We start from the raw sequence: 16,489 nt of genomic DNA, 5'->3' as shown, positions 1-16,489 counted from the left end.
TCTCTGTTACACAAACTGCATTGTTACCAATATGTTCTACGTCCTAGGGGATCACCTATATATCTCTTCATGGCAAAGACCCTTGCATTCTGAGGATCAGGATTTTTCTTCTGACATTTCTGCCAGCCCTGTAAAATCTGACAGAGTGGGTGTCTTTATATCCTGACAATTAAGCAATGTCATCTGTTTAGGTAAACAGTTTATTCTGTCAGGGCTCCTGCCTTTTAAAATGGCTTCCCCCCCAGAGTTCAGACTGTATCAGACCTGCCAGCCATCAGAAGGCCTTTAAAAACCTCTTTTTCCACAAACACTGGAGCAGGTCACAATATGTCAATCTGTTACATATTAATTGCTTTCTGGTATGTGTCTCCTGATATTTGAGTTTACTTTGGGTTCATTTTGTTTGCTTTTTTAGCATAAAAACATCCTGAGTTTTTAATTTCCACTCCTCCAAATCAGTTTCGAGTTGGGGAAGCCTTTTAAATCAAAATTATAAAGAAGCATAAATACATAAATAACACGCAGCAAATATTTGGCAATCCTGGTTGGGAGTTTTGGTGGACTGCAAATCCAAATGGTTTACCAAGTGCCAGAATGAGAAAGCCTGGTTTACTGAAAAGCTAATACCTTGGTTCGAAATCTATTAATGCTGCTGCTTTATACTCTGTACATGGTGAGTTTCTAAAACCATAGATTTTATGGTGGCCTAAATACCTCATAAGCATTTGCAAACCTAATCAAATTGAATAATTCAAAAGTCTGACTTGCCAGCAAACTTGTGTACTGTTAATAGCAAATGAACTTTGAAGTTCATCAAGGTTTTACAAGCCTGCTAGTTACAGGCAAGACTTTAGGAAAGTACCCAGAATAATGCTGCTATAAAGCAGAATCACATAGATGATTTCTGCTATACAGACACTTTGAGACCACCTGCTGCCAATGTCAACCTCCCATCGCCCGGTTCGGTCCCACAGAGTCGGCCTCCTCAGGGTGCCGTCAGCCAGGCAATGCCGGCTGGCGACCCCCAGGGGGAGAGCCTTCTCTGTGGGCGCACCGACCCTCTGGAACGAACTGCCCCTGGAGCTGCGGATGGCCCCTGACCTTCGGTCCTTCCGCCATGACCTAAAGACCTGGTTATTCCAACGAGCAGGCCTGGACTGATCATGGTTTTTAAATTTGGTTTTTATTGGTTTAAATTGTTCTTATTTCTTATATTGTTTAATGCTCTTTTAATTTTTGTATTTATATCTTTTAACTTTTTATTGTTGTGAGCCGCCCTGAGTCCTCAGGGAGAAGGGCGGCATATAAATTTAATAAACCTTAAACCTTAAATGAGTTTTATCCAATAGTTAAGCTGGTTTGTTTTCACCTATTATATTCTTTGTTCATGAACACTGGAAGCTAGAATATATATTGCTTTTAAACTTTCTGCAAAGTAAGAACTTTAGTGAGGTCTCTCACTATTCATCGAAGTACCAAAGAGTAATTACTGTTTGTGTTGCATCAGTCAGCTACTTAAATTTCATATATGTATGTACTACCAGATATTCAAGTTTATGCACAGAAAAACTAATAATTGTGCCCGCTTTCAAATGAAATTGCACAATGAAGGCTCATTGGATTGCAGAATCCCTTTCTATAAAAGTAATTGTCTTCCTCTAACTGCGTATAATAACAACTCTTTTATACAACAAACTATTCCCTTTCAAACATTACCAGAAATTTTGGCAACATCTTTTAGCAAACTCACAATCCACAAGCTACTGTTCTATAACTGCTGCAGCTATTCGTATCAGTGAAACAACAACACATCAAAGGTTTCATTTATTTGGGTTGACAATTTATTTTACATTTGATCCACCCATACATATTCCTCCTGCCTTCTTCAGGCTCTCTTCCTGGCCATGCCTTCCCTATTCTATGCCCTGTAAAATCATGTGCATATTTGCTAATATTTTATTAATATACAGATAAAAGTAACATTTCCCTTAAGTCAGCCATGACTCCTGATGACATCACGAGCAAGTCTATAGAGGGTTGTTTTGTTTTGTTTTTGGCAACCCTACAGAGATAACCCATAGGCTCATGAGTAAAGGAGAACAGAATGATCTGGATAAAATTATTGAACCAGCAATCCTAGTTCACGGCTTCACTATGTGAAGTTTGTTCTTCCTATCCTACAATAAGCAGCAAGTTAGAATCGGAACATTGTGAAATTCTATTTCCAGTATTATTGTAGCATAGGGACCATATGACATAAGACACATTTGTGTCCAGGAAATCTTAATCAGTGTAAAGATACTTTCAAAGAGAGCATGGTGTCAGCTTCCAGCAGGAGAGTCGCCATCGCTTCATTTCATAGACTCTCTGCACATATCTACAGTAGCATCGGCATTTCTGTCCATTCTGTGTAGCAGAAAGCTAGTACTTTATCCTGTTGATCTCTGGTGTTGTTGAATGTCCTTAGATATCTGGTATGCATCAATGTATAAAATTTGTCTTTGTTTTGCTGGTAATTGCTGTTCCATCAGCAGAATGACATGACTTGATGCAGTCATATATAAAATAGATTTACCAGGATTGACTAGTTGTCTGTCACTAAGTTTTACTCATGGTTGAAAATAGTAGATTTTTCCTCGGAAAATAGAATTAAATTAGAATTGTCCACTGAAATTCTTTATTTGGAACATTATTGTATATTCTTTCTCCATATGCACATGGGAAATCTCTTTTATGATTTTCTCCCAGGGATTGGCCAGAATCAAACCTGCTCAACTTCACAGCTAAAGTGTATAAAAATACTCAGCAGACTGAGTGGGATTCTAAGTACTACAACTCTTAAGGTTAAAACAGCAGCCTGCTTTTCGAGAAAATCAAAGTTTGATTAAGAACTTGCACTTACTTTGAAACATGCTAGTCTGAAAATCTGAGTCCTTAATGTATGCTAAAGCAATCATCTTTTTTTATTGGCTTCGGGAAGCTTTATCTTCAACACTGCAACACAGTGTTTTTGTTTCTAATTTTTCAAGAACATTATGTGTATAGATTATAACAAAGTATATTTAAAAATTAATTTCCCCACAGAATATCGGGAAAGACTAGAAGAGATAAGCAAATGTTAATACTTCATCCATTTAAAAGCACTCAATGTGCAGAATATTTTATGTTGCTTGGAAGCAATAAAGCCCAACTAACAGGAAAAAGGGGGAAAAATTGAGTGGCAGCTATGATGCAGGTATTCAAGATATTTTTACCATCAAGATCCTTGTTATGCACAAAATGTATTACTTTCCAAAGGCCAACAATTTATTAAAGCAGCTTTTCTCAACTTGGTTGTCCCACAGAAGTATTTGATTGAAATCATCCTACATGAAAGAAAGAAAGAAAGAAAGAAAGAAAGAAAGAAAGAAAGAAAGAAAGAAAGAAAGAAAGAAAGAAGGAAGGAAGGAAGGAAGGAAGGAAGGAAGGAAGGAAGGAAGGAAGGAAGGAAGGAAGGAAGGAAACCAAAACCTCTAAAGTCAAGTGTTGTCATTTCTTTCATTATTTCTTTATAATTTTTAATCCCATTTTATTATTTCTTGATTATTTAATTCAACTTGGACACTGCCTGACTCCAACTGACTCTGGCCACCAACAGTAACATAAACTAACACAAACCCAAAACAAATAGCATCCTAAACTCATGACGGTCCCAAAACGGTGTACAATTTTCCAAATGACATGCTTTTTTTTTTAAAGTAAGGAGGCCAGTTTTGCACAAGCGATGTTGAGATATTTAGAGAGCCAACGAAGGATGGCAGAAGCAGGAGTTATATGCCATGCCTACTACAGCTACTGAAAATAAAGAAAATATGTCAGACGGTAAATACATCACAGCATTGCCAACACTTAGATCTACATCCAAAAGCCCTAGTGGGCTGAAATCTGCTGCCCATTTTCCCAAATCATCTTTTTCCTGTGTGAAAAAGCTCCCATTTTCTCCCTTGCTGTCAATGTACTTTACTAAAGAAATAGTTAATGTTATTTGGCATATTTTAGGGTTGCAAATAGCAGAGGATGTCAGTTTTGCTTCCTTTGCCCAGCTCTTCATTATGGTATGACTTCCTGGGCTGATGGTGGCCCTACTTTCTTGCCTGCAAAATCTCCTTGGGAAACATTCCAGGAGAAAGTTTTATGCTAGGATTTATATGAAGAAGTGGAGCCTGCCTACCAGTTAAAAATGACTGTGTGAAGTCACGTCTCTTACGTGCCTTGACAAATCTTGTAACGGCAGTCGACTGGTGGCCCCCAGGGGGAGGGCGTTCTCTGTGGGCGCGCCGGATTTATGGAACCATCTTCCGGTCGAACTCCGGATGGCGCCTGACCTCCCCTCCTTCCGGCGCGATCTCAAAACCTACCTTTTCGAACAAGCTGGCCTGGCCTGATGGGATGGGGTTGGGTTGTATTAATCTGTTTTAATCTATTTTTAATGTGTTTTAACTTATTCATGGGCATTTGTTTAATCGTTTTTAATTTTTGTATCTTGTTTTTTAATATGTATTGCCCTGTTCACCGCCCTGAGTTCTTCGGGAGAAGGGCGGTATACAAATAAAATTAATAATAATAATAATAATAATAATAATAATAATAATAATAATAATAATAATAATAATAATAATAATAATAATAATAATAATAATAATAATGAAGGAAGATAGAATTTGGGAGAAAAAAATAAGCAAACTCTTCTCCACCATATTGGTTAACAGGACTACAGGGGGAAAAATCATTACTATCTACAGGTAGTCCTTGACTTACAACCATTCATTTAGTGACTGTTTGAAGTTACAATGGCACTGAAAAAGTGACTTATGGCTGTTTTTCCCACTTACAACTATTGCAGCATCCCCGTGGTCACGTGATCAAAATTTGGACGCTTGGCAACTGGCACATATTTATGACGGTTGCAGTCTCCCGGGGTCACGTGATCACCTTTTGCGACCTTCTGACAAGCAAAGTCAATGGGGAATCGAATTCTACTTTATAACTGCATTACTAACTTAACCACTGTTACTAACTTCACAACTGTCTCGCTTAGCAACAGAAATTTTGGTTTCAAAATTTTGGTCGTAAGTCGAGGGCTAGCTGTATTCACAAAGCCCATGTCATATGGAAAGCAAAATTAAAAAGAAGCTACCTTTAGTTTGCTGCAATTTCAACCCCATTACAGGACCCCGACTTACGACCACAACTGAGCCCCAAATCTCTATTGCTAAGCAAAACATTTGCTAAGTTGTCCTCACTTTACGACCTTTCTTGCCACAGTTGTTCAGTGAATCACTGCAGTTGTTAACTTGGTAACATGGTTGTTTAAGTGGATCAGGCTTCCCTATTGACCTTGTTTGTAAGAAGGTCACAAAAGGTGACCATGTAATCCTGGGACACTGCAACCATCATAAATATGAACCAGTTGCCAAGCCTTTGAATTTTGATCAAATGACCGTGGGGATGCTGCAATGGTCTTAAGTTTGAAAACAGTCAATAAGTCATTTTTTTCAGTGCCATTGTAACTTTGAATGGTCACTAAATGAACTACAAAACATTGAGGGCTACCTGCATTAAAAAGGTAAGGTAAAGGTTCCCCCGCACATGCGTGCTAGTCGTTTCCAACTCTAGGGCCGGTGCTCATCTCCGTTTCAAAGCCAAAGAGCCAGCGTTTGTCCAAGGACGTCTCCGTGGTCATGTGGCCGGCATGACTAGACGCCAAAGGCGCACAGAACGCTGTTACCTTCCCACCGGAGTGGTCCCTATTTTTCTACTTGCATTTTTATGTGCTTTCAAACTGCTAGGTTGGCAGAAGCTGGGACGAGTAACAGGCACTCACTCTGTTACGCGGCACTCGAGATTCAACCCGCCAAACCGCCGACCTTCTGATCGACAAGCTCAGCATCCTAACCCACTGAGCCACCGCGTCCCATACCTGCATTACTTATCCATTATTTCTTTACTCATTTTCTCCAAGTTGTAATTGATACCACCTCTCTAAGGTCAGCCTTCCTCATGCATTATAACAATATTTCCCAGAGTCCCCAGACTACATTAGGTGAAAAATTCAAGGAATTACAGTTGCAGCAGTTTGAAAAGTTCTGGGATTGGAGAAGGCTAATTGTCAGCCTTGAGAGTCTGAAAGTATTTCTGAAGGGCAGATACATCTAGCTTTAGCCACAGAAACCCTATTTTGTCTATCCTAGCTTTCAGTTGTTTCCCTTCAGGCCCCTTGCTTTGCCCTGCAAATTCCTGGAATGGTCATGTGGTGGTTGTTGTTGTCATACAATCCTGACTCAGAGCAGCAATAGGTACAAGGCTAACTCCCTTTTCTTGTTGTAGATATCAATCAGACCTTTATTAAGGTCACAGGCCAGCATAAGAAGAGTGGAATATAAACAACAATTTTTAAAAGGCTAAAGATATTATATACCTACGCAAGCACCCACACACACCAGCATAAGGAGGGTGGCGTTCACAGGATTAAAGAAGTATAATAGATAAAAGTCTAATTTTAAAAAAATGTTTTAGAAAGAGTCTTTAAAAATCTAAAGGGAGAGGTAGGAACATTAGATGGATGTAGGGGAACTTAAAAACTAGTATAGGGCAGACTAAATCTATCACAATGCAAGGAATTTGCAAATAACAAATTAGATGCTCGTTAAGATTAGTTTATGACACAGGTCCTCAATGATGGATTTTAAGTAGTGGTGGGATTCAGCCAGTTCGCACCACTTTGGCAGAACCGGTAGCTAATTTTTAGTTGCCCAAGCCCAGAATGGACTTCCGGAAGCGGCATCCGCACAGGGAACCGGTTGTTCACATATTTGAATCCCACCACTGATTTTAAGCACTGCTGCCCAGAACCTGGCAACATTATATGTTGTAGCAGGATTAGTATCTGCAAGCAACAGGAAGGTGTGGAATTGTCCTACGCACTCTAGGTATTTATATTGTAATGGTGAGATGACACTAGTATGAACCTCTCTGTAATATAGGCACTGGAAAAGTACATGCTATGTTGCTTCTATGTGCCCAGAGTCACAAGGGCATTGTCTCTCTGGGCAAGGAATTTTCCTGTTATCGGCCTTCAAGGACAGCTGAGGGCATGACATTGTATCGGAGTAAAGGCCTCTGGTGGTTAGGTATTTTTAGTTAACTATGTCACAGGGGAGGCAGAGTACTTATTGGATTCATTGGCAATAAAGTTTAGGGACCTGGCTAGCTCCAATTAGTGCTCTGTGTCTGTTACACACTGTTTAATGAGAGCCTTGGCCTGATCATCACAACCCATGCTGCATGGAAAACCTGGAGAGTAGCCCAAGGATGAGATTTTAGTTGCCACTGTTTTTTTCACAGTGGACTGAAAGTCATCCCTCATAGTTAGTTAGGCAAGACCAAAGGAGCGGGGAAAAGATAGTATCCAAGCTGGGTTGGTCACCAGGACCAGCAGCTTTGTCTTCTGAGCTTTTGGACTAGAGCCCATCTTCAGTGCACACACTTTGCTAGAGAGAAGTTCCCTAAAGGTGGGAAATCCAAAAGCTCAGAAGACAAAGCCGCTGGTCTCAGTGATTGACCCAGATTGGATCCTGCAACATTATCCTGGGACGCATATATTTGCCTTCATTTGTGACAAAAAGGATAGTCTGAGCTAATAGTTGAGTATGTCACCCTCACTCTAGATCAGGGATCCCCAACCCCCAGTTCATGGACCAGTATGCCAATCAACTGGTCCGGACAAACAAGCAAAGCCCCATCTGCAGGATGCAGGCAGCACACAAAACCACGCCCCCTCCAGTCTGTGGAAAAACTTCTCTCCATGGAACCGGTCCCTGATGCCCAAACTTTTGGGGACCTCTGCTCTAAGATGCCACTTTCATGAGGCCTGTCTCCAGTCTCAGGATGGCATTAGAAACCCATTTTGGGACTTGAAAGGCTGACCTTAGAAATTTAGATCGAACAAGTTCTATTGACCCAAAATTGGGGAGGAGGCTCAGGAGCACTATAAAGAAGTTGTGTTATTGGCTTAGCTTCAAATAGTTTGAGTGCAGCAGGTTATAGTAGCCACCTCTTGAGTAATTTGAGGCTGACATTTTCAGCAGTGAAGTCTCCATGGTGATCCCTATGGTTGGCAGCATGAAGGACTATTCCCAGGTATTGAAACAGGAGACCTGCTCAACCTTGCATTACTCTGTTAGTTCTCTCAAGATTCTTTTAAGGCCAATAGATTGCTCTTGAAAATGTTACTACATTATCTGTATAGATTAAAACAGAGATGTAAGTCTTCCAGCAAGTTTTGAGTGTTGGTTTGGGAATGTGTGAAAGTTCATGTTGAGAAGATGGCCCACTATGGAGTTAATATAGAAATTGAATAACAGTGGGGTCAGTATAAAGCCTTGCTTTATGCCTTACTCAGTTCCAATGCCATTGGTGAGGTGCTCCTGGGAGTTATTTTTCTTATTTTGAGTGAAGTCCCTTCATGTAGCACACGTATTAAATGAAGTAGATGTTGATCATTCAAGGAGGCTTCTAGTTTTTCCCACAATTTAACTTGGGATGTTGAAGTTTGAGAAGTTGCTTTGAAGTCTATGGAAGCAGCATATAGGGAAGTTTGAGGGAAGAAGCATTTTTCTATGAAATGATGGAATACAAGGCATTGATCAATGGTAAATCAGCCTTTCCTAAAGCAGATGCCTTCTCAAATTTGCAAACAACACCAAGCTGGCAGGAACAGCTAACACTTCAGAAGATAGGCTTAAGATACAGAAGGACCTTGACAGACTTGAACATCGGGCACTATCTAACAAAATGGAATTCAATGGTGAAAAAAGTAAGGTTCTACATTTAGGCAAGAAAAACCAAATGCACAGGTACACTATAGGTGGTACCTTGCTCAATAGTAGTAATTGTGAGAGGAATCTCGGAGTCCCAGTGGACAATCACTTAAGTATGAGCCAGCAGTGTGCTGCAGCTGTCAAAAAAGCCAACACAGTGCTAGGCTGCATTAACAGAGAGATAGAATCAAGATCACATGAAGTGTTAATGCCACTTTATAATGACTTGGTAAGGCCATACTTGGAATACTGCATCCAGTTTTGGTCACCACGATGTAAAAAAGATGTTGAGACTCTAGAAAGAGTACAGAGAAGAGTAACAAAGATGATTAGGGGACTGGAGGCTAAAATATATAAAGAACGGTTGCTGGAATTGGCTATGTCTAGTTTAATGAAGAGAAGGACAAGGGGGGACATGATAATAGCAGTGTTCCGATATCTCAGGGGTTGCCACAAAGAAGAGGAAGTCAAGCTATTCTCCAAAGCACCTGAAGGCAGGACAACATCTATATGTTGCCGCTGGGCGAGATCATTCATGGTTTCGGGGTGGGGTATCATCAGTACGCTGATGATACCCAACTTTTTTTTCCCACCCCGAACCAACCCAGCGATGCCCTCGCCGTGATGTCCCGTTGCCTGGAAGCGGTCCGGGTCTGGATGGGGAGAAACAGGCTTCGTCTCAATCCTGCCAAGACTGAGTGGCTGTGCATACCGGCATCTCAGGTCAACCAGACTATTCCATCTCTAACGATGGGGGGGGTGAGGTGTTACCCCCCGTTGATAGGGCTCGCAACTTGGGCGTCCTCCTGGATTCACGGCTCAATTTTGAAGATCATATAGGAGCCGTGACCAGGGGGGCTTTTGCCCAGGTTTGCCTGGTGCACCAGTTGCGACCCTACCTGGACCGAGATGCCCTACACACAGTCACTCATGCGCTCATGACCTCCCGTTTAGACTACTGCAACGCTCTCTACATGGGGCTGCCCCTGAGGACCACCCGGAGGCTTCAGCTGGTGCAGAATGCAGCCGCGCAAGTCGTGATGGGGGTCTCCCGATACTCCCATGTAACACCTCTACTCCGCGAGCTGCATTGGCTTCCGGTTGCCCTTCGGGTGAGATTCAAGGTGCTGGTGATGACCTATAAAGCCCTAAATGGCGAGGGTCCGGGATATCTGAGGGAACACCTGCTGCCAGCATTAAGCTCCCTTCGTCCAGTGCGCTCCCACAGGGAGGGTCTTCTCAGGGTGCCGCCGGTTAAAGATTGCTGGCGGGTAACACCCAGGGGTAGGGCCTTCTCAGTGGGCGCGCCTGCCCTTTGGAACCAGCTGCCCGCGGAGCTTAGGACTGCCCCCGACCTCTGTTCATTCCGCCGGGACCTGAAGACCTGGCTCTTCGAGCTCTCTGGCCCAGGCTGAGAATTTTTAATTTTAATTTTAACTGGGTTTTTTATTTTCTCTCAGGGTTTCATTTGATCTTTTTTAATTGTTTTAACTTTTGTACTGATTTTCTTTTAAATATCCTGTAAACCGCCCTGAGTCCTTCGGGAAAGGGCAGTATATAAATCTAATAAATAAATAAATAAATAAATAAATAAGAAGCAATGGATGGAAACTAACCAAAGAGAGAAGCAACCTAGAACTAAGGAGAAATTTCCTGCCAGTTGGAACAATTAAGCAGTGGAACAACTTGCTTCCAGAAGCTGTAAATGCTCCAACACTGGAAGTTTTTAAGAAGAGACTGGACAACCATTTATTTATTTATTTATTTATTTATTTATTTATTTATTTATTTATTTATTTAATTTATATACCGCCCTTCTCCCTAGGGACTCAGGGCGGTGAACAGGGCAATACATAAAAAACTAGATACAAAAACTAAGATTATTAAAACATAATTAAACAATGCCCATAAAATTAATACAAATTTAAGATTAAAATTCATTAATTAAAAATCCCACCCCGTCCTATCAGGCCAGGCCAGCTTGTTTAAAAAGATGGGTTTTAAGATCGCGCCGGAAGGAGCGGAGATCGGGCGCCATCCGGAGCTCAACCGGAAGATAGTTCCATAAATCCGGTTCACCCACAGAGAACGCCCTCCCCCTGGGGGCCACCAGTCGGCATTCTTTGACCGGTGGCACCCTGAGGAGGCCCTCTCTGTGGGAGCGTACTGGGCGGAGGGAAGTTGACGCCGGCTGCAGGTGCTCCCCAAGGTATTCCGGACCCATGCCATGAAGGGCTTTGTAGGTCATTACCAACACCTTGAACCTCACTCGGAAGACAACTGGTAGCCAATGCAGCTCGCAGAGCAAAGGTGTCTGAAATGGTATAGGGTTTCCTGCCTGAGTGGAGGGTTGGACTAGATGACCTCCAAGGTCCCTTCCAACACCATTATTGTTGCTGTTGCTGCTGCTGTTGTTGTTATTAGTATTAGTATTATTAGTTCCATTGAACTGGAATTTCAATTGTAATGTCCTACATAAAGTTTGCTGATGGTGTTGAGGAGGCTAATTAGTCTATAATTGATAGGCTCACCCTTTACACTGTAAATGAAGAAATCAGTTTCCCTAGAAATAACATTTCACAACTTATCATTTTACCAGAGTGATGAAAATAGATGAAACAAGATCTTCAGGATTATTTAGAGGCCTGGGAAAGTTTAAAGGGAAGTTAGCAGTTTTCAATATAATTTTACCAGACGTCTGTTTCAGAATTTAGAACTGGATTTAAAACTAAATCGGATCCAATAAGTACATAGTTAGAATTTCTAGTCAAAAGCAGCCTTACATACATTCTTCCCTTTGAATGGTATCAGCAGTTATCTGATTTGGGGATAAAGAAAAATGGATATCCTTTGCCTCCTGAAATTTTCTCTCCCAGAGTGTAGAGGCCTCCAAATTCTTTTCAAAGGCACTGTGTCATTGTAGTGAAAATCCATTCATCTGAAGGTAAATAGGGCAAGACTGACAATACATAGATCATTCCTGTCCATAAAAAGATGCAGCTGGTATACTAACATATGTTGGAAAAAAAGTATTTCCAGCCATCATTGCCACCTATCATTGCCACCTGATTCAGCCTAGCCAAAAGCAGAAGTATAGTATAGGTTTTCTATTACAGTCAGGGACCAGATTTCTGTAGGTTAATAAAATAAATGAATTCCATTTCAAATGAAATAAAATATAAACATACAATTGTAGCTTCATCTTCAAGGCGACCAAGTAATGCAGGTTTTACAGATGGTCTAACACTGTTTTGCTCCATTCAAGGAAATGAATTTATATTAGTCTGACAGGATCAGAGCAGCTCTACATAAAAGCTGTTAAATTAACTTCAAAAGAGCAGGCGTTGGATACCAAAAGCAGTCTCAAGGCACTAACTTCTATGGGGAAGCCAGATTCACTTAACAACTGCAGTGTTTCATTTAACAACGCTGGGAAGAAAGGTCATAAAAATGGGACAAAACTCGCTTATCAACTTAGAAATACACATTTTTGCTGATTGTAAGCGGGGGGGCTACCTCTATGAGGATCCTTGCAGTAAATTAAAAGCTTGGTTCAATCAGCCACATAGTTTTACTTTTGTAAAGCATCAGCAAAAAGCAAGAGCAGAGGTCCTGGTCCTCCCAGAATCCATGTCCCAGGCTGATGTAGCTTAATTTTCTTCTCACAACATTCAGTGGAAGCATTTCCACTAGTTTTTAGTGTGGTAAGAAGTGGAGGAAAACCAAGGTAGAGAACAAAAACATTGTACCCAGTCTGTGACCAAACCTTGAAAATCTTCGTAAGAAAGCCAGGGCACTGTGGTATTGAAAAGGAATGTGGCATTATCTCTGCCAAGTCTTGTGGATATCATAAATGCTAGTGTCTCCAGATAAAGGTCAACAACACGGTTAAGGTTCACTAACCAATTTCCAGAATCGAAACCCATGGAACAAAAGAACAGCATTTATCAAAGCAGGAACTGCAAGGCTCCTTTGTGCCAAGAGGCACATTCAGTCTTGTACGGAATGTCAAAGAGTGGGCAGGGCTGAAAGAGAAAGAGGTATACAGCCACACATATCCCCCAGTGCTATTTTTTCTAGCTGATTAATCACTCGTTTATTCCAATTACACCAAAGTTTTATCCTGTCCCGTTCTACGGTACATCAATGAGAGGTAAAGCCCTAATTAAATTCCCCAACAGTGAAAGTGGGCTTGGTAGATTAATATAATATGTCAACTAAAGACAAAGAAAAACAAAAGAAAAAAACGATAGGAGCAAAACACTCTAGTCTAGTCCCATCCCTTTCGTTAGCATTAGAATGAAATCGACCAGACCAAACATGCAGAATAATTAGATGATGGTGATGATGTAGCTTCCCTCTAAAAATCAGGGACAAACTTTATTTTCACCAGTTTTCACAAGAAAATGAAGAGGGAGGTCCTGAAGCTGTAGGAAGATACATTCAGCCCAAAAGTTGCTAACGCCTGATCTATAGCTTAAAACCTTTTCTGGCCACATAGTATTTCCTACACTACTCAGCTATAGGCTGCTTTCACAACGCCAATGGAAAATTTAGCCTATTATTCATCATATAAGAATTTGGAAGTATCACAGCTAAGCCAGTTTAATCATACATTTTATGCTTTGGCATTCAAACAAACAAGTGTATCAAGACAGGAACTTCACCACTACACTTGGCCATATCGTTTTCAAATTAAAATTTAGTTTTATACTTTCTTGTTACTATATAGTAAAGATCAGTTAGGTCCCTCCTGGAAGACCCTTTTCTATAAAAATCAAAGACAGCAAACTCTGAGCACAGAGTTATTTGACACAGACAACTAAGTCAATATTTGGAACCTTGCTAATTTTACCTACTACTGAACAATACTCAGAATTGTCTCGTAATGAGACTGAAAGTACAGGGGATCCCAAAACTTTTGTGTTCAGAAATGTCAGCGGAGAATAAAATAAATATCGTATTACTCCTGTGTTTATTGCTTAAGAATATTTGCCTTTGCCTCAGTTAGGTACTTTGTATCTTATTATTTCAGTAAGTTAAGGACTGTTGTTTCTACTCACCAAACCTTAAGGAGAATGTAGCCAATGTCCAGACTGAGCCATAGAATTATGGCTTTTTAAGACCTGAAGTCCTAATTAATTTAGTGCCTCCCACTTGGAGGAGGAGCCAAGTGGTAGTGATAAGGCAGTGTGCACTGGAATTCTTGTTTATAATCAATAAATTAGGGACCTGAAGCATTCCAGCCTAGCACATTGAGAGAAGTCAGCTATGATCATTTCTAATTCACATGGCTGGGGGGAAAATCCTTTTTGAGAAAATTCTGGGCTGTTTCTGGCTTATTCAAAGGCAAAAGGTTTTTCTGTAGTCCGTTATGGATGTGTTGAAGCGGAGACTAAACAATAATTTGCTGGGAATGCTTTAATTTGTATTCCAATACTGGAGTTGTTAGCCTCTTTTAATGATTCTATTATCATCCATAACAATGTCTCCCTTAGTTCATGCAGGCTTTAGTCTTCTTCCAATTCAGGCTTTCTTTCCTTAGCATTACCAAAATAAACAAAGATCTGAATCACACGCAAAATGAAAGGAAAAAAAAAGACCCCATCTGTTATTCAAAACAATGGGCAAAGCTGATCCAGTTTTCAGTGTTGCACCTGAATGAAAATGAGCTCAGTCGAGTTTACTGATTGCAGGCTATTAGCCACAATTTAACAGGAAAAGTCTGTGCTCTTCATATCTCAATATTCCAAAGTCCTTCACATGTGTGCAGACTGAATTAACAACTTCACTGGGTAATTTTATCTTTGGTCATTACTATGCAATGTGGAACTTACTCATGTTAGCATACCTCTACTGAAAGCAATGGATTAATAGGAAAACTAAAAAAAAAAATCCAGCTCTGCACAGGTGAGGAAGATAGGAGTCAAGAAAGTTCCAAGTTCCAAGGTTAATAGTAATATTTACAAAGAGTTCTCAGATAGAACTTAAATATTCAGCTTGCCTTGGAAATCTGAAGAAATGCCAGAAACTACATTAACTCTTCTAGCTATTTACCAATGATGGACATTCAGCTGCTTTCAAAGCAGAAAAAAAAGGATGAGAAACAAGGTTTTATTGGGAGAATATCATGAACCCTGACTGAACTGTTAGGTAGAACTAGTACTTCTAGCCATCCATTTCACCTGTTCCTAGCTCCAGTGGTTTTAATACAATGTAGTTTTTACCTCTCCAGACCTCTTATTTGCCAGATAATGAGACCTGTCCTGTCCTACTATCTTGTTACGGCTGCTTGTGGAGAAAAAAATTGATATAAATTAAGCTTTAGCAGCATTGCTGATTTTCAAGAGAAAATAAGAAAGACGAGTGGTGACATGTTAGTAGTGTTTCAATATCTAAGGGGCTGCCACAAAGAAAAGGGGGGTCAAGCTACTCTCCAAAGCACCTGAAGGCAGGGCAAGAAGCAATGGATGGAAACTAATCAAAGAGAGAATCAACCTAGTACTATGGTGAAATTTCCTGACAGTTAGAACAATCAATCAGTTGAAGAGCTTGCCTTCAGTATTTGTGGGAGTTTTTAAAAAGAGACTGGACAAACATTTGTCTGAAATGTTTCCTGCTTGAGTAGGGGTTTGAACTAGAAGACCTCCAAGTTCCCTTTCAGTTCTGTTATTCTGTGCAATAGTGGATGAGGACACTATATTGGGGTGAGGACCTTACCTGAAACCCTACCTCTATCCCTCAGTTTCTCCCAGTATGACAGAAGTCTATGCAAACATTCATCCCATGAGGGTAAACACTGAACATAGATTGTATACTGTGCAGAAATGGCAGGTAGCAAGGGTTACAATTAATGCCTGAAGATTGTGAAAATGCCAGAAGGTATGATACTAAATCCCTCTGACTTGTGCATAAATCCAGTTTGGATCATCTCAACAAGGTTAAGATGGAAGTGAGAGAACCGAAATTCCACAAGCATAGGCTGTTTGAAGTCTCTGAAACCATGTTTCCAGAAGTGAACCAATGTATGAGGGTGGAAGTTTGTTCTCCGAGCTTATGGGTTGGTTTCTGAACATTTTGTTACCAGGCTAGGTAACATCTTCAGTGGAATTGAAGTTGAAACTCGGAAACCAACCCACAAGGTTGGAAAACAAACCTTTGCCCTCATCCTACACTCGAGCTACAGATAGTCATCACAATTGCAAACCAATATATGTTGCAGAAAACACATTTTATACAAGTACTTTTTTTAAACTGGAATTCAAATTCCGAGGGTTTATTAGCTCCTTTGTGACACACAATAATATTTCAAAGGCAAAGCAGAAACAACTGCTTTGTACTAAGACCACTACACAAGGATTTGGTTTCCAAGAGGTCTATAAATATGTAAACACACATTTCATTTTCTGCTTAGAAAATGGTAATGTGTGTTACAAGACAGACTTCCATATATTACTCTTTCAATATTTGCCAGCCTATCTGCTACTGTACTTTCTAAATTACTGAACAAAAAAAATATCCTTATAATCTGGTGATTTATTTTTCACATACCAGTTACAGATAAACTGTACTGCCAATTATATCCACAAACCACAATAAATGGGTATGTTTTCAGACAGACTCTCTCATTC

General features: G+C 40.4%; 1 protein-coding gene across 1 annotated transcript in view; it reads right to left on the bottom strand.

Moving 5' to 3' along the window:
* Window positions 1-16,489, bottom strand: part of RNF144B (ring finger protein 144B) — a 58,680-nt gene that overhangs the window by 41,668 nt on the left and 523 nt on the right. The window lies entirely within an intron of this gene.

This window comes from Vipera berus (genome assembly GCF_964194415.1).
Source record: "Vipera berus genome assembly, chromosome: 3".
Lineage (NCBI taxonomy): Eukaryota > Metazoa > Chordata > Lepidosauria > Squamata > Viperidae > Vipera > Vipera berus.
This window is presented reverse-complemented; position numbering and strand designations above follow the sequence as displayed.